At 43.1% G+C, this 23759-nt stretch overlaps 1 protein-coding gene and 1 pseudogene across 4 annotated transcripts in view; one reads left to right on the top strand and one right to left on the bottom strand.

The window, feature by feature from the left end:
* Window positions 1–23759, top strand: part of LOC147024344 (uncharacterized) — a 41526-nt gene that overhangs the window by 9837 nt on the left and 7930 nt on the right. The window lies entirely within an intron of this gene.
* Window positions 15208–22977, bottom strand: LOC147024345 (uncharacterized; annotated as a pseudogene).

Raw genomic sequence — 23759 nt, 5'->3', positions numbered from 1 at the left:
CTTTGGAAATATATGTTGTAGTCCGAAACGCAAAGCAAGACCCTTCCCATGTTCTTTTTCTAAGGACTGCACAGGATGAGGTGTTCCTTGAACATTTATTTATTTATTAGCATCTCTGCTCTTCTGGACAAAAGTCCTCCATCAATTGCTCCAGGTGTCCTCAATGGAAGCCTACAGCCCCAAGAAAGTCGGCCCCTCTGACCGAATAACCCCCAGAGATCTGGCCATCAGTGTTTGTTTTTGCTGTTGTTTCTTTGCCAATGAGATTGTATATTATGCATGCATTGACAGGTACAGAATGCTTCTTGAAACAATGTTTTGCTTCTGGCTCTCTCAATGCTATTAGGTCTGAGTGAAGTCAATAATGACCCAAGTCAAGTCATTTCAGGTCTACAGTAGTTCTGCGTGGTTGGTGTTGTCAGCGTTCTTGTTGGAGGTCATTTTTTTGAGATGTGCAGCCATTGGTTGGACAGCTGCTGGACCACACCCACATTTGTCACTTCACTCCACCTACCATGGCACCAAGATGAAATAATATGGCCACCATCTTGGTTTTCTGGTTGACCCAAGACATCAGACCTGTAGGTCTCTGCTGATTATTCACTGCCCGGGTTTGTTGCGTCAGATTTCCATTGGCTTTGTTTGGGTCAAGTGTTACGATGAGGGACCCTGAAAAATCGAGTCAGATATTGAATAAAAATTATTACTAAGGTTTAATAAAGCTCGTTAGAATGCATGGTAAGTCAGAACCCACGGTAATCAAGCGTTAAGTTCCTTTGCATAATCAAGCGTAACGTTACTTAAATTGCAAAAAAATAATGGCCTTACAGAATTTTTGAACGGCCCCATATTGGGGTTAAACAATCTGTGACCGTGTGATGAATCAGCTCGTTCTGATATAACCGTGGTGGAGGGTGTCATGGATGAGGTGTCGAGTTAATCTTTCAACAGCACATTAAATGCGCGTTTCCCAATCGGCCCGTTACCGGATTTTGTCAGATTGTGACCACATTTCGGTGATTCTTGTTTTTTCATGTTCCAAATGCACAGGTTATTACAGTCCTGCTTTTGTGGCACGCGCGCGCGCACACACACACACACACACACACACACACACACACACACACACACACACACACACACACACACACACACACACACACACACACACACACAAGAATAATTAATATTGAGTGTTAAAAGTTTTTTGAGGTTGTATTTTTTAAATTCTGGAATGATATATTATTATGAATTTGGAAGCCTTGTGCACACAGACAGACAGCTGTCCCCATAGCTTAGTTATATTGGTAAGTGTGTGCTTCTTGTTAGGGTCCCATCCCTAGTCTAGTGGGAATTGGATGTTCATGCGCTGCGGAGTTATTTTGATAGTTAGGATTTTTATAACAACAACAACACCGACGAAATCTGCCTTCGCTTCCTTCCACCATCCTCCACCGGCTCCATTGCACACGTGCGTGTCAGCACGTACGTGGGTGAAGATCACAAGGACCTGACATCTCTCTCGCCCAATCCGGAGGATGCGAGCGAGGTTGCCGACGGTCGACCAATAGGCGCAACCCACGCAAGACCATATTCCTCTCCTTGTTTGAGGGGCGGTCGGCCGCGACGGCTGTCACCCCCCCCCACCCCCCGGTTCAATCAGCAGACTTGGCATCATTTTGCAGCCAATGGGCGATGAACGGACCGCGCCCGAGAAGGGGACGAAAGAAAGGAGAACAAATAATTGCGCCCCGTCTGCTCGAGCGTGTGGTCCGATTCCATCTCGTTGGCGCTGGTCTGGTCTGCTCGACGCTGGTCTGGCCTCATCTCGTCACTGGTCTGGTCTGCTCGACGCTGGTCTGGCCTCATCTCGTCGCTGGCACTGGTCTGGTCTGCTCGACGCTGGTCTGGCCTCATCTCGTCACTGGCGCTGGTCTGCATCTGGCTGCCCTGGTCCGTCTTGTGGCGACCAGAGCTCCGGGAGTAGGTGGACGTACAGCCATGCGCTCGCGGCCAGGTAGCCAGCCGTCCTGACTCCCAGTCGAACTATCCTCCGCGGCTGGAGAGCCGAATAAAGACCATTGAGGTCCATTTATTTTGTGTGTGCGTGTGTGTGCCCGTCTTTAAGTAGCAACTGGTTAAGTGCTTTTGCTGTACATTATTTGCATCTTTTATAGTCGGTTTAACTCTGCCCTTTATGTGTTCCTTCCCCACCAATTGTAAATAAATACCCCTATTGTTGAATGTTTCAGCTCATCCTCGTCCTTTCCTTCATTGGTTTAGCACGGTGCGTGTTGGATGATTAAAAAGGCCGTTGCTGCTGTAGTTATGCATTTGGACCGACGAGACCTCGGTAACCATCTGCTCTGGTTACGTACGGGGCGAGTATGGTTACAGCTCATCCCGTTCGAGTTCTGTCAAGGGTGTGAATTCCTCGGTAGCTCGCCACGTGGGCCTCTAGGTATTTTGAAGTTTGGCAAATAAACCTGTTCCACGTGGTTGAATTATTGACTATTCACGGTCCTGTAAGGGACCCGTACCTTCGGAGTTATCCGAGGGTAACGATCTGAATTCCGGGTGTTCGGTGGAGTCGACTCTGCTGCTCCAACTGGCGGCCGTGCTCGTCGCCGATACCCGGCCCACAACAATATTCCAGTCATCATGCATATTTTTACATAATTGTGTCGTTTACTGTTGTGTGGATAGCAGTCTCTGGGACAGGAATGTATCCACACTTGACGCCTTCACTAAAACTTCCTCACAGGCTAAGTTGAGTGGCTGCCGCAGGCCTGTGAACCAGTTGAGGCTGTTCCCATGCAATTTATCAAATATAGTTGCAATAATTTAACTCTCCAGGCAGTCCAAATGAAACATAACGTTTATGCAACAAAATTACCGATAATACAAGGGGAGCTGCGTTGGATTGGTGCTTCGCAGGCACATTTCTGGGTACGAAAGCTGTCAGTCGGCCATGCATGGCACGCTTCTGTGTGCGCCCGTTGATGTCGGACTCTCCTGACCCGTTCTGGGGACTGTTCCAGGTGGGGATTTTCACTGGGGTGGAACAGTTGTCACACAGCAATGTAAGTGACCTAAGGTGAGCTCAGCGATGACAGAAACCTCCTGTGGAGCAGGCAAAAGCTCACTTGATCTTGATTTATCAGCATGAATACTCGTATCCACCATGAAAGTGTGGCCCCATGATCTTTTTTTTTACTTTTGGGGTTTTAAACAAGAGGTGTCAGAAAATTTACGACAGGAATAATTGGCTTGTGGCGGCCAAGCTTCCATAGTGACGTCACTTATTGATCCTTCGATCTCAGCTCTTTCTATTATGGCGAAGCAGAATTCACCGAGCGTTGAATTGTTCACTCACTAACAGGGAAGGTGAGCTAGGATTAGACTGGCGTGAGACAGGTTAGTTTTACCCTACTGATGCTTTTGTCACCGGAACAGCAACCCCGCTCAGTACAAGAGGAATCGTGTGTTTAGACTCTTGGCACATACTTCTGTGATAATGGCGGAACGCCTCCAAATCAGAATCCCTCCTTGGGCACGGCGATATTGATAATTGATACATTGAACGACATGTTTGTTTGTTCATCAAAAGGTTATGCTGGGGAAATTTTGCTTCTCTTTCCCTCTCCTGTCCTTTATTCTCCTTGTGCTTGCTCTTTGTAAACTGATTACTAATTTGAATTTTTCTTGCTTTTGCCATCACAACTGTAGTAAGTAGCTACTGATGCCTCATTGTGGTGCACACCAAACGACTACCATTGTATTGCTTCATATTCATTTGCTTATCTGTTCTTACTGCTTATTATTTGTGGTTTTTCTTTTCTTTACCATTCAAAATAATTATGGCTATAAAAACCAGAAATGCATGTTTCGCCAAATGCAACTTTGAAAGGGCTTTAAAATCAAATTTTGGAGCATGGAGAATGATGTGTATAAAGTATGTTATAAATCGCAATAATGATGAAGGCAGAACAACAAAAGAGACAAATATCATTTCATGACTTAAGCAAATATTTACCCCGCGCACATGAAGCAAAAAGTGATATGAAGCAATTGGTTCTGTTTTTTCTGCTTGTTTTATCTGTTTATGATTGAGGAACAACTTATTTCAATTGAATGTTATATTTTAAACATGGATAGGATGACAAGTTTGCCGTTTTACTGTACTTTATGGCTCTGAATTTGTCCTGAACGCACATGTGCAGAGTGGAATGATATAATATGTTTACTTTGCCTGCCATGGCAGTCAAACAACATTGAAAATCATTCCAACCAGGAAACTTAATGTTTTTAAGGACATTATAAAGGACACAAACAAACAGGCATGAAGAACTAACGTAACGTGTTGGATAGGGTGATGTAATCGACACTGCGTAAAATGGCGGTAAAACCCAAAATTATTTATTTATACGCCTTTAAACCTTTATTTAAATTGAATTATATACTTGAAAACTGCAGAACACAAGTCACCTTCATAATTCTTCCAAGAACCACACTATATAATATATATATATATATATATATATATATATATATATATATATATATATATATATATATATATATATATTGTTATGGTTGTGGAAATTCACAGAACACCATTCAGGTTTCCCAGAGATCAGTTATGTCGATAAGTGTGTGTTCAGATTAGATTTCCCCACCGATGTCTAAAGGGAATTATTCGTGTAACCGTGCTGTGATCTTTGAGTCAGCCGTTTATTCTTTTGCTATCGTTATTTTGGAACAACCACATCTGAACAACCACAACCGCCTCTCAACAACCACGCCATCCCCACCACAGCGCCAACCACAACTGCCTCTCAACAACCACGCCATCCCCACCACAGCGCCAACCACAACTGCCTCTCAACAACCACACCATCCCCACCACAGCGCCAACCACGACATCTCCTCACCATCTCCTCAACAACATCTCCACAAATGCACAACATCGCCTCACCTTCATCTCCATTGTGCCACTATCTTTTCACCAGCCACGGCGAATCCCAACGAACAACATCTCTGCCACCAGACGCGGGGACTCCCTCGTTGGGGCGGAAGCCAATGATTCCTGCAACGTCCGCGTGGTTGATGATTTCACCCACGTCCAAGCTTCGCGAAGAGATCGGATTAGAATCGCAAAAGGGGAGGAGCCAGCGGGGGGGGGGGGTGAGAGGTGAGAGATCAAACACACCCACAGACCCCATATAAAGGCGCGCTGAACGCCAAGCAGGCAGTCTGTCGGGGAGCTGCAGAGTCGAAGTCTGGAGTCGAGCTGGCATCGAGTCGGAGGAAGGCAGCAGTCCGCCAAGGTTCGAGTCCAGTGGAGGGCAGTCGGAGCTCGGAGCGCAGCCAGCCTGCCGCGCCGCGCAGAACCACGGGTCGGTGGAGAAAGCCGGAGAGAGGTCGCCAGCCGGCGAGAGAACGGTCCGAGCCAACGCTGAGGAACGGGCGGGCTCTTAAAAGAGCATCAACTCTCGAAAGAGCAAAGGCCCGTTCGTTCCTCTGAGGCGTCGTCGGCTAGGCCGAACCACCAGGCCGCACGGCGGGGCCTGGGCCAAGCAAGTTGTGCAGCGCCAACTGCCGTGTCGACGAAACATCGAGGGTCAACCAGCGAGTCACCACGAAGGTGGCAGGTAACCAGCACGGCCTCTCGGAGCTCTTGCGGTCTCCACAGCTCCGTGGATATTGAAGGCCTACGGGTCCAGTTCTGCCCCTCCCTTTCCTGGGGTTTCTTTGTATGAAAGTTGTGGTGCCGTGTCCATAAGTAGAACTGTTAAGTGAATGTACATTGATAAATAGAACGGTTGTAGTTCTTTGTCTTGCTTGTGTTTTGTCCCTTACCTGCATTGCTTTACTGACTGCATGATTGCATACGTGTTTGCATGCATACGTGTTACAAATAAATGTCCTTGTGTGAATGTTGACCTGTTCGTTGCGTCCTTTCCCTCAATTGAGCTGCCGTATTGCGTTCGGGATATTAGCTGGCTTTTAAATAGCCGATAAATTAATCGGATCCGGCTGGGCTTGGCGATATACACCGCTCGGAAATCGCAAACGGAGCGAGCTGCTTAAGCGGCTCGTTTCCAAGCAGGTCCCGTTGAGGTGTAAATCCCCGGCATTTCTGTCTGCGCACATACTTCGGTAAATCGACAATTTGGCGATCGGACCCTGTCGCGCATGGACAGAATAGTTGGCTGATTTATGGTGTGATTAAAAACACACCCGTAGCTGGATTTCCGCATTGCTCCGAAAGCTGCGACTAGGTTTGCCACGTCTGGTGTGCGCGCGGCGGCGATGAGTTAAAAGCGTTCGCTCGCACGCCAGAGTGGTGATAAGCCACAACAAAATATATATATATATATATATATATATATATGTATATATGAAGAAAGATCGAGAAAGAGAAAGAGAAAGAGAAGAGTGCGGGGTGAAAAAGACCACTGATATGGCTACGTATGATTCCAGTTAACGTGTTCTGTGGTGATCAGTGAAGCCTCTATCTCCAAAACTGTGACTCAACATCGTTTTATTATAGTATATAAGGGTGGTGTATAAGATCAAATAACTGACCAAATACAGCACTGGAGTATCAGGAGAAACCCAAATAAACAGAGATGGAGTCGTCAGGAGTAACCTGGATAGGCTTCGGGTTTCGGCTGCTCCTCCTCTACCCTCAAAAACCGATGTCATCGGTAGACACGTTTCGATTGCTCTGTGATAGGGTTCCGACAGTCATCGGATGAACCTTTCGAAAACTATTTGCATGATTCATCCCTCCGTAGAAAAAGAATGCAAGAAAGAAAGAAGAAAGGAAAGATTGAGAACAAGAAGAAGTGTATACACACACGCACACCAAACCATCGATTGTCCAGAATTACCTTACTATTCTTAATTTACCACCACAGAATGTACACAGGAATCCACCAGCACACAAATTTATACACAGACCCTCCATTTATAGTGAAGTTCCCTTTCCGGTAAACATGAATGACACACTTCTAATTGATTGACTGCTTCAGTCGTGCAAAACACCTGGATTTTTTTTAAACTATGTTTAAAATCATTATTTCATTAAAATTGAAATACAGTACATACTTGAACACTCGAGTTTGCTGTGCAACGAGGAATGAGAAAAAAAAAATTGCCAAATTTTATCCATATGGGGATTCAAGCCTCAAAACTTGCCTGCAAATTAGTAAAATCAATGTGGGCACTCAGTACAGCATTGTTAACCTAGGTAGGAGATATGCATTCCTCCTTGTGTCTTGAAGGAATCTGCTACAGAACTTGCACCCGTGCTTGCTCGTTTGTTTCATTTTTTTTTAACCCAAACTTTTCCTCTTACCTGGTCACATGCCTTATTGCAGTCTATTTTAAAGAAGGGTGATCGTTCAAACCCTTCCAACCACCGTTCTATTGCTCTGACTTCTACTGTTTCCAGTCTTTGAATGTCTTCTCAATTCCCGTTTCCTCAAGCATCTTGAATGTCACAGTCTTTTATCTGACCATCAACACGGCTTTCGTAAGGCAAGATCCACCATTGATATCATTTCTTATATTACGAATGTCTGCGATTCTTCTCTGAGAGTCTTTGGGGAATCCTTTGTTGTCGGCTTTGATATCTCAAAAGCCTTTGACAGAGTTTGGCATCGGGGTCTGATATCCAAACTTCCCTCTTTCGGATTTCCTCCATCACTCTCCTCTCTCATGTCGAGCTTTCTCTCTGACAGTAGTTTTGTCTCCGCAATTGTTGATGGTTCAACATTTCCCTCCTTCCCCATCAACACCGGTGTCCCTCGGGGTTCCGTCCTGTCTGCAACACTCTTCCCTCTTTTTAACAATGACCTTTCTTCCACAAATAACCAAATGCACTCATATATTGATGACTCAACATTACATTCATCCATGTTTTTTTCCCCATCTGCTCCATCTTCCCTCACTCGATCTACATTTCATTTCATCACAGCCACCTCTTTAAATTAGGGTTTGGACAAGATTTCCCAGTGGGACAAATGTAATCAAGTTAAGTTTAATGCTTCAAAAACTCAATTTCACTCTCACTCTCTCTCACTCTTCTCATCTCTCCAATCTCCTTTGAAAGTACCACAAACCACAACTCGAGGGGGAGCACTCAGTCGAGTGCAAAACCTCCGCCGCCAATACTGCTCGGTCACTCGAGTGAACCTGATATCCTATTCATTCAATTTGACGTCAACAGTGCTCACAGAGTTATAGTTTGCAACTTTCCCTTTTACTTTTAACTTTTACATACTCGATTCATTCGTCATAACTAGATTCCTTGAGACAGAAATTGATTTTACGTGGGTATATCCACCTGAAGTTCCAAAATCAGCTGCAATTATAATTTTGGCATTTTTTTTTTGTTGGAAATCACTTATAACATGTATAAATGCAAAAAAAAAATCGAAATTTTGTTGACAAAAAAGTTGCAAATTTTTTTTTTCTCTAACAATTTTTTGTTTGGGGGGGGGGGGTGGAAATCACTTAAAACATGTAGAAATGCAAAAACAAAAATTCAAATATTTTTTCAAAATGGCCGCCATAGCGGCCATATTGGATTTTGGACTAAGTCCAAAATCTAATGGCATGATCCTTGGACCATACCTAATCCCCCCACCAAGTTTCGTCGAAATCCGTCGAGTTTTTCCATAATACTGTTCACAAACAAACAAATGAAAAGCATACCTTGGCCTTAGGCCAAAGGTTATCTTGCCAAAAGACCTTGATTTGAGAGTTTCATTTTTTATGAAAAATCAGTTTTTTCGCCATGACGTCATAACGCCGAAATTTTTATATATCTGAGAAACACTCTTCTCGGGCTTCAATTTGAGGTACTACTCGATATTGTTAGTCAAAGATTTTAAAATGACCTTCATGAAGGTCAACTTCGACCTTAGGCGCTAGCCATGAAGGTCAAGGCCGATCGCCACCAAAAACTAATCAGCTGAGCGCCTATCGATATGCTATATATCCACCAAGTTTGGAGATGATCCGATAAAATTTACTCAAAAGCTAAGGGTTTCGTTGATTTTGATGTTTGACCTTCTGGTGACCTTGACCTTTGACCTTGACCTTCGAAATTTTGGGCGTCGAAAGCTATTGTGCTCACGGGTATATTTGTCAAGTTTGAGAGCCATTGCTTTAGAACTGTGACTTTAAGAGCAAGTTGAAAGTTGAAAATCAATTGTAACAGACAAATATATAAATATATAAACAAAAAAACAAACAAACCGATCGAGTAACATATCTTGCTTTGGCAAGATAATGAACTAATGTCACCCCCAGGGTGACCAGTATCTTGCCAAAATGTGAACATGAGTGACTTATTTAAGGTCACACTGAGGTGAACAAAACTGCTATCCACTAGGAACGACTCCTTGAGGAATATCTGCCTACGAGAGATTCCAATGATAATCGTTTTACAGAGTGACCATAAACAATACGTGTTTGCCTCATAACGTTACCCAATGACGTCATAATGGCTAAAGCTTGACATATCTAGAAAACACTCATCGAGGACATCAATTTGAGGTACTACAGGATATGGTTCCTAAAACTTGAAAATTTGACTTTGGGGTCAAATAGGCTCGACCTCAGGCGCTAACCCTGAAGGTCAAGGTCGATCACAAACAAGCACTAATAAACTGAGCGCTAAGCCATTCACTACATTCTCACAAAGTTTGGAGATGATTCGATGAAAATTACTCAAAAAGAAGGGTTTCATCAAACTCCATAATTGACTTCAAAGTGATCTTGACATTTGACCTTGACCTTTATATTTTCGTACGGTTAATGGTATCTCTCCAGGACCGTTGTACATGAAATATCAAGAGATTTTGATGAGAACTGAGGAAATAAAATTTTCATGAAAAATCCGTTTTTTCGTCATGACGTCATCAAATGACGTCATAGCGTCAAACTTTTGACATATCTGGAAAGCACTTACCGAGCGCTTTCATATGAGGTATTACTCCATATGGTATCTAAGATTTCAAAATTTGACCTTGGGGTCAAAAACTTTCAACCTCCAGCACTAACCATGAAGGTCAAGGCCGATCGCCACCAAAAATTAATCAGCTGAGCGTCAGACCATGAACTATATTCCCATGAAGTTTGAAGACGATCCGATCAAAATTACTCAAAAAATAAGGGTTTCGTCGACTCCCCTGATTTGCGATAAAGTGACCTTGACCTTTGACCTTGAAAATTTTATGCGCTGAAAGGGACCTCTATAGGACTCTGATATGCGAAGTTACAAAAATTTCCAATGATAACTGTGCTCTGCAGAGGGATCGATACGTGATTACAGACAAAAATAAAAAATAAAAAAAGCATACAAGCTGACTAACATATCTTGCAAAAACTTCGTTTTGGCAAGATAACAAACAGAAAGGGGTGAAAACAGTAACCTCTGATCTTCGATGGCGGATGTTAATTAACCTCCGCCATCGAAGATCGGAGGTTAGTTTTAACCCCTTTCTGTTCGTTTGTTTGTTTGTTATCTTGCCAAAACGAAGTTTTTGCAAGATATGTTAGTCAGCTTGTATGTTTTTTTTTTAATGTTATTTTATTTTATTTTATTTTTGTTATCTTGCCAAAACGAAGTTTTTGCAAGATCGGTTACTTGGTAATTTTTTTTTTGTTTGTTTGTTTGTCTGTAATCATTGGATTTTTCACCTTTATATCACTCTGTAGAGCACAATTCTCATCGGAAACTCTTGTGGGTACACATATCGTAGTATTATTACAATACCCTTCCAGCACACAACAAGGTCAAGGTCAAGGTCAAAGGTCAAGGTCACTTTGCGGTAAATCATGGAGGTCGACGAAACCCTTATTTTTTGAGTAATTTTAATCGAATCATCTCCAAACTTTATGGCAATGTAGTATATGGTCTGGCGCTCAGCTTATTAGTTTTTGGTGGCGATTGTAATCGCCACCAAAACTCACACTGATTATACTCACACTGATTAGACTCACACTGATTATACTCACACTGATTATACTCACACTGATTACTCACTCCAAACCCCCCCCCCTCCCCAAAAAAAATTGTTAGAGAAAATTTTTTTTGCATTTCTACATGTTTTAAGTGATTCCCAACCCCCCCACCCCCAAAGAATATTGTTGGAGAAAAAAACATTTTTTGCAACTTTTTTTTCAACAAAATTTCGATTTTTTTTTTTTTTTTTTTTTTTTTTGCATTTTACATGTTTTAAGTGATTTCCAACCACCCCCCCCCCCAAAAAAAAATGTTGGAGAAAAGAACTATAACTCTGTCAGCACTGTTGACATCATATTTAATGAATAAGATACAAGGTTCACTTGAGTGACCCAGCGGTATTGGCGGCGGAGGTTTTGCACTCTCCCGAGTACTCCCCCTCTAGTTGCATCATGTGATGCAATATTCCAATATGGCTTCCAATGCAAACATTTCATATTTTCAATACGGCCTCCAAAGCTATCCACTGACTGGGCATCCTGTCGTAGTCTTTCCTTGGCCAATCTGAACTTTGGTCAACCTTCAAAACCTTAATGCACAGCTTGATGGAATTTGGGCAGCTCCTCCTCCCTTTGGGCTAGCATGCTTGCCTCACACCTTTCCCTTCTTGTTGCCGTGGAAAGTAAGGCCCTCAAAATCATTGGGATCTCCCGTGATAAAGCTGAGTCTTGGCCTGTTAATATTGCATCACAGACGGGTTGGTGACCTCTGTAATCTGCCACCTACTTACTGGTCTCCCACCCTCTGCCCTCCCTTAGCTTTGTCCCTCCCTGGTTTCTGTAGTATGCACATTGTCTGCCAGTAGCCCTCTTGTTAACCTTCCAAAATCCAGGCTCACTGCTCACCTTCTCTTATTTGTCCCTCTTCTACCTCACCTTCCCCAACTTCCCCAGTCTGTTCAGTCCCATTATTGTGAGGGGTCCGCATTAGCTCATGTGGATGTACTATTCCGCCAGAGCATTTACGAGGGGTCGTACCTAGTAGCTCACTTGGAATGTGCCATAATGAAGTGGAGTTGTATGGTGTATAAGGACAATGGGGGTGGTTGGAGAGTTAGACACAGATGGAAAAGAGGGAGAAGAGACAGGCATGAGGTGTTCCACTGCTTGCTTCAATTTATCCTTATTTGCTGAAAATTCTCATTTGTGACCATATCCGTTATTTGATGGTGCTATGGTCGTGTTTCTCACTTCTGCTTTGACTTCCCGCTCGTTTGTAGTGTTTTTGATTTTTCCCCTTCAACACCTGACCGTGGGACAATATTGTAGGTAAATAAATTTCCTTCTGTAAATTATTTGATTTTATAGAAAAAGATGCAGCCCTGATGTTTGAGCTGTAGTACTTGTACATTGAGCAACTGTGTGGATTTAATGGTTTTACTTTGTCCTTTCTCTTTTCAGTTTTTACATGAAATAAACAACATACCAATGAAAACCGGAAAACTCTTGTGGCCGAGGCGAACTTATTCATCGATGTAAGTGCGATAACTGCCTTCGTAAAAACTCTCCAAAGGACTCACCATGACCGATGCGAATACTTTTGGAATGAAGATTCAAAGCATAAGAAAAATCAATCTCTCAGAAAGGTATGGAATTTCTATGAGAACCAAAGCGTTGAAACTACGATCGACTCTTTAAAGAACTTTGTGCGTAGATGCCACAAATCTCGTGTTTTATGGAATCTGGTGGAACTTCTCAGCTAATAAACAAGGAATACAAGAACTGGGTTTGTTGTGTGCTGAGTTTCAGAAAGTGGACGAATAACTCTTCATACTCTTTAGTGAAGAGGAGCAATTTCAGCAAACCCACATCTTTAAAGGAAGAATTTTAATGGAGGAATTCTTCACGGAATTGTTGCAGCCTCAGGCAACAGATGATCTTGAACTTGGCAATGCCACCTCAGCGATAAGTAGAAGATCACAGACTAATTCTTCAAGTGCTCGTTCATGCTCTCTATGTTCAAACTGAGGTTTTGCGTCTTGCAGAAGAACAAAAAGGCCAAACTTTCTACTCGCTTTGTTGCTATTGACAGCATGTTTGAGCTTGAGTTTGCCAAACAGAATATACAGATGGAGATAAGAGAATAAGACTCTTTGAACAGATGGAGCTCTCTCTCACATCTTGAGCTAAGGAGAGGCTGACCAGCTCAACCTTCAAACTGAGTTGGATGTAACTTCAGCCCAGATTAATGTGTTGTATCAGTTTGGTGGTGACACTCAAGTAAAGCAGACAGGATATAATATTGTGAATGACCACCATCCTGCTACTGATAGGCCATTCGTCGAATTCAATGCTGAAACCAAAAAAAATCTTGCCGTGAAGTTTATTGATCCCATCTTCCATTGTAACCTGCCAAGGAACAACTGTTGATTGTAACGTGCCAATTGATGTTCTTCACCATGGTTCCACACCGCGTGCTTCAATTGGTGAGAACTCTGATTCATGTAGTTGCTTGCACAATGCTTCCGTTTCAGTCTCCTCACCCACTGTGCCCACTCGATTCCAGGATAAACCATTTACTCGCCGTGGAATTCTGTCCACCATCAGCTCCATATTTGATTAACCCCCTTGGACTTGTAACCCCTCTTTTGCTTGTGGGGAAATGCATTCTCGAAGTGTTGAGATGGATGTAACTGGGATGATCCATTCTCCGAAAGCACCAGAGCCCAATTGGGTAAAATGGAGATGCAATATGCACTTCTCCTCACTGGAGATTCCCTGATGTTACAAGCTGAGAAGACACCAAATTGGCACAATTGCACCATTTCTCTGATGCCAGCCTGTACGGCTATGGTCAGTGCAGTTATCTTAAGCTGATAGATAACAAAGGCAGCAAAAGTTCATCACTGGTTATGGGAAAGTCATGAGTGACCCGATCAAACCAAGTCACAATCCCTCGACTGTAACTCACCACAGCTATCCTCTCTGCGAAAGTGTGTAGCTTCCTACTTAACGAACTGTAATACGGCAGAATCACTTAGTTCTTCTCCACTGACAGTAAAGTGGTGCTTGGATATTTCTCCAAATCGAACAGAAGATTCCACATCTTCGTTGCTAAGAGTGTGCAGAAGATACGAGATTGCATCTGGCCTCAGGAAGAGAGATACGTATATTGTTGCTGATAGTGGTAACCCAGCAGATCTAAACTCCCATGGTCTATCAGCGAAAGAGTTGATTGATAGAAAACTATGATGGACGGGTCCAGAATTCCTGTCAACGACTGATAACCCCCCCACTTACCACTGAATGTATCGAGCTGACAGTAGGTGATCCAGCGGTGAAGAAGGTATCACTGTTCAGTGTGCAGTCCTCACTCGCTGACCTTTTAAGTCTGACAGACAGACAAACGTTTCTCCAGCTGGTTTACATCTCAAGAGAGCCATGGCAGTGCATCTCATCTTCATTGAGAAACTTAAAAACTGCAGTATAAATTCCTCCCATCCCTGTCAACCACCAGTTGCATGAAGAAAGGATGAAGAACTACACTCTTGTCACTGTTGATGAGATGCAACAGGCAAAACAAGTGATTGTGAGGCATTTGCTGGCTCAGGCTTTCCTCAGGGAGATCCAGATTCTGAACAAACTTCTCCAGTCGGTGAGCAAAGACAGCTCTCTATACATGCTTGACCCAGTTTTGGATGAGAACAATAAATTGAGTGTTGGTGGACACATGAAGAGAGCTGCACTGCCAGAGGACATCAAGCATCGTATCCTGTTTTCACCTCATGGACACGTAAGTTGTATTGTGATTGAATATGTCGAGAGTGGTCACTCTGGTTGTGACATGACCTTGAAACAAATTTGCCAAGCTGGATTTTGGATAGTCGGAGCCATAGCCACTGTTACGATGCATGTATGACATGTTAGAAACTTTGAGGTGCTACACATGGGCAGAAGATGCTTTACCTGCCACAAAACAGGCTGGACCCAGCACCACTTTTAACGTACAGCACGATTGACTACTTTGTTGACCATTCATCATTAAAGAAGGACAAAAGGGGCTCAAACATTAGGGACTGATCTTTACTTGCATGGCATCATGTGCAGTTCATATTGAGACCTCCAACTCCATGAGCACAGACTCATTCCTTGATACTCATTGTCATCTTTTCTGCAGAAGAAGAAGTCCCTTGAGATGGTTTCAATCAGGTGGGGGAACCAATTTTATCGGAAGCAATCAAATTGGATGCCACCTTGGCAGACATGGACGATCTGAAGATCTCCTGAGAACTTGTGCTCAAGGACTGTTGTGAATGGGTCATCTTCAATATGAATGTCCACAAGGCCGGAGCCTGGGAGAGGATTCTCGTTCCACCTGAAATGCCCTCTCGGCTCTCCTGCAACAGCACTTGAATGATTAAGCTGTTGGGGACTCTCGTGACAGAGGCAGAAGCCATTGTGAACAGCTGACCTCTCACTTAGGTCGATAAGAAGTCTCCAGACTCTTCAGCCAGTTACACCGAGTCATTTGCTGACGTTTAAGAACAAAGTGGTTCTTCCTCCACCAGGTGTCTTTGTTCTGTATTGTTGTTGCACGTAGAACCATGTACAGTACTTGGCTAATGAGTTTTCGACAATGTGAAAGTCTGCGTTTTTGCTGATTTAGCGATTATACATCCATACATACATGCATAAAAAGGCACCTTGTGTCCGGGGTCCACCCATTAGTTGGATAGTTTGCCGGACTCCACCCGCAATTGCTCCGCAACAGCCGCCATATTTGTGATTGCTATGCGAAGTCAGACATCATATTCACAATTGTCATGCCCTCCCTACAAGTTTTCCCTTTGTGTAAAGCAACAGTTAAAAGGATTTTGAGCTGATAGGCATCATGGGCTTTGTGAAGATTGTCCTCAGCGATCGAGTCAGCATTCTGTTGTTTACACACTGCCCAAATAACTGTGGCATTCTCTCAAGAAGCACTTTTACCCTGGAGGTTATGCAGGTCCTTGCTATTATTTCCTATTTTCTCTGAAAATTGTTAGTTGAGCTGGCAACCGTGACTGGTTTCTGTGAAGTTGCTGATAGCATCATAGGGGAGCGGAAAGCGTTAAATATTCCACTTTTGATGTGGGAATGGCATTTGCTTTTTTGAGCAGGAGGAGGAAAGGGGGTGGGATAGATTTGGAAGGGATAGGTTGAGGCTTTGGGGGTGTTGGTTGAGGGCATTTGGTGGGGGGAAGAGGGATTGAGTTGTGGTGGGGAGGGGTTTAAAGGCTTGAAGTACGGAGGGGGTTGAGAGTACGGGGAGGGTGAGGACTTGGGGTTAGGTGGGAGGGCTTTCAGTGTGGGGAGAGAAAACTCACTCTGTGGGAGTTCCTCCTGTGCAGCTTCCCTCTGCAGGGAAGCTCACTGGATGACGGGATTGGGGCAAAGTCTTCTGGTCCCCCATTCTTTGATGCCAGGAGCAAAACCACGGGGTAACCTTCCCGGGTCAGATTTCGGTAGTGTGTGCGCGGGTGGTGCTGAGATGTCATCCACCAGATGGCAGTCTCCTTGGGTTAACCTATGTTGATTGTGGATCCCATATTGATCTCTGTAAATAGTTAACCTATGTTGATCTCTGTAAAGCATTCGATTCAGTGAATTGGGTTGTCCTCTGGAGGATTCTTGGTCTTCATGGGGTGCCACCAAAACTGATCAACTTGATGTCTGAATGATACTCTTCCACTGAGAGTGCCGTGAGATGTGGTGGTACCATCTCTGACTTATTTCCAGTTGTTACTGGAGTTCGTCAGGGGTGTGTACTGGCCCCCACACTTTTCAGCACTTGTTTTGACTGGATTCTGGGGAGGATGTCGGAGAGATTAAGCTGCGGTGCATCGTTTGGGAATGTCAAGATCTCTGACCTTGATTTTGCAGATGATGCAGTCATCTTTGCGGAGACTTTAGATATCCTTTTGGGGGCCCTCGAGGTGCCGAATGAGGAATCGGAGCCGCTGGGATTACAGGTTTCCTGGGTCAAAATTAAGATCCAGGCTTTCAATGACATCTTGGATGCTGCTATCTTGTCTGTACCTGTTTGTGGCGAGGATGTTGAGGTCACGGAGAGATTCACTTACCTTGGCAGTGATATTCATGTCTCTGCTGGTTGTGAGCCAGAGGTCAACAGATGTCTGGGTTGGGCCTGGGGAGTCATGGATTCACTGAATCATGGGGTGTGGCGCTGCCGGTCCCTGTGCAGGAGGATGGAAGTCCAAGTCTTCAGCTCCTTGGTGCTTGCAGTCTTGCTGTACGGATGTGAGATCTGAGACGACGACTTAATTCCTTTGGTACCAGGTCTCTTCGGAGAATACTTGGCTATCACTGGTCGGATTTTGTGTCCAACGAGCGATTGCTAAGAGAGACTCAAATGAGATTTGTTACCTGCATCGTCTGTGAGCGTCAGCTGCGGCTGTATGGACATGTAGCTCGTTTTCCTGACACTGATTCTGCTCAGCAGATTCTCTCAGTGAGGGAGCCTTGTGAGTGGAGGAGGGCAATGGGCCGATCACGTGCCTCGTGGTTGCAGCAAGTTGATCAGTATCTCAAGGAGATGGGGATGGGCCAGGCATCTGCCTCAGGGATGGCCAGACAGAGGCCCCTGGAGTACCGTTCGAAAGTGGACGCAGCGACGCGCTGCTCTGGCGCAGGTTCTCATACCTGACCTGATTTGAGGGGAGGGGGTCGTTGGTAGGTGGCATTTAAGTTATCAGAATTTAATGTGTTTATTCAGTGTTTGTGCCTGTGTCTGTGTCTGTCAGTCACTGAAAGGGGGGAGGAGGGTTTGACGCAATTATCACATGGATAATATGCTCGTATTTCTTATTTGGTACTCTGTAATATGATCATACATTATATAAACAGTGAGGGTTGTCGTATTTGTCCACTTCTGACTTTTTACTGCGATCATTGAAACGTGCTCCTTTGTCAAAAATTTTACTTTTGGAAAGAATGTTTTTTTTTTCTTGGAAATATTTTAAAATCCAGCTCATCAACAACTTTTTTGTGAAGTGGGGAAAAAGAAAATCAAGGGTAAATTAATTAACGTGCTCCTTTGTCAAAAATTTTACTTTTGGAAAGAATGTTTTTTTTTCTTGGAAATATTTTAATATGTAGCTCATCAACAACTTTTTTGTGAAGTGGTGAGAAAAATAATCAAGGGTAAATTAATTAACGTGCTCCTTTGTCAAAAATTTTACTTTTGGAAAGAATGTTTTTTTTTTTCTTGGAAATATTTTAAAATCCAGCTCATCAACAACTTTTTTGTGAAGTGGGGAGAAAAATAATCAAGGGTAAATTAATTAACGTGCTCCTTTGTCAAAAATTTTACTTTTGGAAAGAATGTTTTTTTTTTCTTGTTAATATTTTAAAATCTAGCTCAAGGCGCTGTCACACCTTGACAATTTAGCCAGCAATGGCAACGTATAAAAATGTATGCAAAACGTTGGCGTACGCTGAAATTTTGATGTTTTTTAAAAAAGTTTTGGTCGTATTCATAACGTGTTGGTTGTATGCATAACATATTAGTAATGGGCACAGAACGTTTCATTGTCTTATAGATAACTTATACCAATGAATGCTTAGCCTGTTGTCGGCGTTCACAACCTATGCCCAACAATAGTTTAACTTCGGCATAGCGCGCTGCACGTATCGCCGACGAACTCGTGGCATAGCCCGTTAAAAACCTGCCGCACGCCGATTTAAATCATAACCGCCTGAAAATTGAAAGTGTCAACCACGCAGTCACACCTTGACGATTTAGCCAGCGTATGCCGACCTATGAAAAATTTGCCGAACCAAGATAGCACACGTCGAATACGTTATGGGTAAGTTGTGTATACGTTAAGAGCACGCTGAAAAACGATGAAGTATGCTGTCATATTTCGTGGTACGTCTCGTATGTCGTGAAATTTCAAGCATGCTGAAAATTTTACGACGTACTCGCCGTATGGCTCACACGTTCCGCTACGCTGGGAATAAGTTGTAGGCACGATATGCGATCATTGACGCACGTCAACACAAGTTCCTTGTAAGTTACTCATAAGTCAAAACACGTCGAGGTAATGTTTAGCATACCCAAAAGTTATTTTCTCCGTCAAGGCACATTTTCTTTTTTTCTCCTTGGTTCCGTGAAGGCACGTGACGAAATATCTGAAGTTGTTGTTGTTGTTTTTTTATTCTGTCACAAATTTTAAAATATATTCGGACATTTGCTTTTAAGTTTCGACGTCGACGTGACATTATCCTCAAATAGAAAATATTCACAGAGGAGGAACTAAGAATAAGACATGAGCAAACTGAAGAGGCAATCGGACGTGACGTAACGGCACGTGACAAAATATTGGAAGTTATTGTTGTTTTTTTTTTTTTAACGCTGCCAATACGCCATTATACGGTAGCTGTAAATTAGAAACACGTTCAGTAAGTTCTGTAGTCGTCCGGAAGACGTCAATCAAATAGGTCAATATGTGTTGGAGGTATGTTACACATAGGTTCAAAGCACGTTACTCATAGGTAAGAAATAAGTTTTGACGTATTTCGACTCATGAGTAACTTACAAGTAACGTGCCTCGACGTGTGTCAACGATCGCATAACGTGCCTCGACGTGTGTGCAATGATCGTGTAACGTGCCTACAACACGTTACTCATAGGTTATAAATAAGTTTCGGGTACGCTAATCATTACCTCGACGTGTTTCGACTTATGAGTAACTTACAAAAAACGTGTGTCGACGTGTGTCAACGATCGCATAACGTGCCTACAACTTATGGCCAGTGTAGCGGAACGTGTGAGTCATACGCTGGCATACGTCGTAAAATTTCAAGCATGCTAAAATTTGAGGACAACCGCAAAGTACAACGATGAAAGTCAGCGTACTACGACGTATGGCAGGTGTTTTTCAGCGTGCTCTTAACGTAGACAAAACTTACCCATAACGTATTTGACGTGTGCCAGCGTTTTACACAAATTTTTCATAAGTCGGCATACGCTGGCTAAATCGTCAAGGTGTGACAGCACCTTCATCAACAACTTTTTTGTGAAGTGGGGGAAAAAAATAATCAAGGGTAAATTAATTAATTTTCATACAAGAGTGACTTTTTGGGGGAAGAGGAAGTCAAACTTTTATTTTGACAGAATTCGGTGTTGCTTTTTATTTTGCTCAAAATTGTCTTCCTTGCCCTGTGAGCCAGAAGTCAACAGACGTCTGGGTCACAGGGCAAGGAAAACTGGTTGCGCTTTATTACCCTGCTGAAGCAGAGGGTATTGCATTTGGGTTTGTTTGTTTGTTTGCCTGCACAGAACTTTCTTGTTATTATCCACAACCGTTTGTCAAATTGAGACGAAATTTTCACCATTGGTGCGACTACTCCTGTAGAATGTTTTAATGATAATTATGATGTCATAGGTCATGTGGTGTGGCAGCCATTTTGGAATCTGTACCTCTGTCTCGCTGAAAACTGCTCTGAGGAAAAAATTGAAACTTGGCACACAGCAAGTACTCCTAATGGGGAATGTGTGATTTTTTTATGATGTCGCAGGTGCCTTTGTTATGATGTCATAATTGCATATGTTGAACGCTACATCCGATCAGTATGAAATTTTTTGAGGGTCATCTCAGGATAAAATGGCCCACAACATTTTTTGATGACATCATCGGTCATGGGATTTGGCAGATATATATATATATATATATATATATATATATATATATATATATATATATATATATATATATATATATATATATATATATATATATTGTATTTTTTTTTTTTACTTCAAAAATCTTCTTCTCTGAAATGGCTGAACCAGTCTTCACTGCCAGCATTTATAAAGTGGCAGTTCTAATTATGTCTCTTATTAATTACACAAACGCCACACAACACACCAAACAAAACAAGTTCTGGCAAGGGTTTGCAATCTGATTGCTCTTTTTCTTGTTTACATATGACTTTACAAAGTCTGATGTTCTCATAAATTTAACTGCATTGGGTATCCTGGGCCAGTCATATATTCCTGTATTTCTTTCCTTTGAGTGTAATTTAGGATTGATTGTTACTTTTCAAAAATATAACATTTGATGTTAAAAAAAAAGTACAGTTGCTTGTTTGAGCTGTTAATTTATTTATCGCATTTGTTTGTGACAAGTATAGTTAGGGAATTTTAGCAAATTGTATTGACCATCTGTGAAAAAATTGCTTACCAAATAATTTCTTCACTAACGTATTTATCTAGGTGTCTACTAACACCTATCAATAAGTGCAAACCCAAATTCTTGTGGAAAATTCTGGGGAGTCAATCAAAGTTCGGGTGCTCAGAGGGCCTGCGCGAAAAAAACCAGAAAATTAACTTTAGCCAATATTGACTTGTGGGATGTCTAACTAGGGGGTTTTTGGGGTGCTGAATTGATTTCAACCATTATTTTTGAGAAAAAAACACTCCCTGATCATATAAAATGTATTTTATTGACATTTTTAACAGAACTGTGCTCAATGGAAATGGTGCTTCGTCAGCTTTTACAACCTTATTCATCAAACTCCCAGTACCTTCCTCACTCCTCCTGTCATCCAGCTGGTTTATGTTCAGGCAAGAGTTACCATGACAGATGCCGCAAGCAGAAATACACTTGACTCCTTGCTTTTTACAGCAGCACCTGAGTGAGCTGCAGTCCCCCGCATAGTTGCAGCTGGCAAATGCCAGGAGGTCGTCTGGTGAAGGCACTGGTGCATATCCTTCCTCAGTGAGTTGCCATCCATAGTCCCAGGCATCCAATGATGGACTTTGCAGCATCAGCCAGTCTCTAGTCTGGAGGTAAGCTCGGAGAGAGTGCTGTGCTGCAGCTCCTGTTGTCGGGGGGAGTTTCTCAGGTTTTATGCTCCCAGTAGCAGCTCGCTTGCTGAAGATGTCGAATCTCAAGTCTTCCAAGTCTTTGGAGGATTTCCCATCGAACATGAGCATGAAAAGATCTCAGCCTGCTTTAATGATATCACCTTTCTCAGCTCGGATGTCCATAAACACATCCATTGCCCTCTCTGCTTCATCAGTCTTGCAGAGCTTGCTTAGCAAAGTTGGTTTGCTAAACCCAAAAATTGCAGACACTGTATCGCAGCCAGAGAAGCTGTGCAAGAAGATGAGATACCTCCGGTATATCTCTGGGAGGGCCTCCCGGATCTTTCCGACATCGTAAGATATTTCTTTGGCTGTCGAGGAAGATCGGATGGTCTGCAACATGATGAATCAGCATAACCAGGACGTCTGTGTCCTCAGCCCTCACCTCAACAAGGGACTCTCTTGCCTCATCTAGAGCTACGTGGACGATGGAGGTGTCGGCATCATCAGAGCATTGCTGTACACTGATTCCATTCCTACTAAATGTCTCAGCAAGGAGCAGAACGAGCTGGGCTTTGTTGTTCTTGTTATCGAGGAACTTTTCTCTTGCAATGATTATTTTGAGATCCAGACAAATCTGAATGTCACAGCATGCATTCTTTGATCATCTCAAGTGGTCATGGTCCTTGGTGGAGCTGCCATATCCGTCAAAGACCACTGTTATCCGGAGGCGATGGCTCCCCATGGACTTCACAAACCAGAGGTAGCTCTCGGCAACATCCTTCCAAGTAAGATTTGCCTCCCACTTGACATTGTGCAGGACCGACCCACCATCAACCACTAGGCTTGTGCAGGGGGGTTGTTCGACAGGTCCCACACATGCCTTCAGGGACCTTGCTAGGGCAGCCTTGTCTGGCTTTCGCAACTTCTGATTTTTGTCAAACAGAAACCGGTTTTGGCGTCGACTCAAAGCGCAGAGCTTCTTTGGTCTTCACTTCACGCTCACTAATGACAATGAGGCGGTTGAATAGCTTCAGTAAGTCAATGACCAGCTTCTCGCCATTGACTTTGGGTCCAGATCTGAGGCTTGCAAGTGATTTGACCTTGTGTTTGGTTACCATTGCATCTACAACAGTTTTCCCATCCATCTTAGCCTGTATGGCTTTGCCAACTTCTTCTGCTTGATCAGCGTTGACTTGGTCTTCGGGAGTGCTGCTGAACCCAGTTGAGAAGGACACCAGAGTCTTCTTGTCCCGTGTGGCATCAAAAGGGTTGACTTCCTCCAACCACCCAACTATGGTGTTGACATCATCGTTATCTCTCTTCATTTGGGCTCTTTTAACGTCGGTGTGGACAGGTACCCCACATTTCCCGATCAACGCCGCATCGCCCACAAGCTCAGAATGTGATAAGATCCTTGGGTGGCCTTTATTGGAGACTTTTGACAGCGTATGCTTTTCAATCCCGGAACCACCACAGATGAAACACCTCAAGCCAGGTTCAGTCACATCCTTGTCCATACTGTCCTAAAAAATAAGACATTTTTTTGTAAACAACAGACAGGACATGAAATTTTGACACAAAACAGACAGAACACACATACAGTGATGTGTTTTAACATTAATAGGTCCACTCTACGTTGAATATATTCAACTTCTATTGAGTCCGGTACACAATCATTTTATAGCTAAAAGCTCTTAGCTCACATCAGCTAACACAGAGAATTCTACTCAGCATGAGCACAAGTATAACCAACAATATAGCAGTGATTTCAAAAATGTTGTGTGCTGGTTTCAGCACAATTTGAACAATCTGAATCAATTGAGCCAAATTACCACAAAACATAGTCTGAGATATCTAAAAATGTATCATATCAATATTTTACGGCCAGGGATTCATTTGT

This window comes from Eptatretus burgeri, chromosome 6 (assembly GCF_056783735.1).
Source record: "Eptatretus burgeri isolate ZD-2024b chromosome 6, Ebu_testis_v1, whole genome shotgun sequence".
Taxonomy (NCBI): domain Eukaryota; kingdom Metazoa; phylum Chordata; class Myxini; order Myxiniformes; family Myxinidae; genus Eptatretus; species Eptatretus burgeri.
Note: the sequence above shows the minus strand (reverse complement) of the source record. Positions and strands in the feature narration are given on the sequence as shown.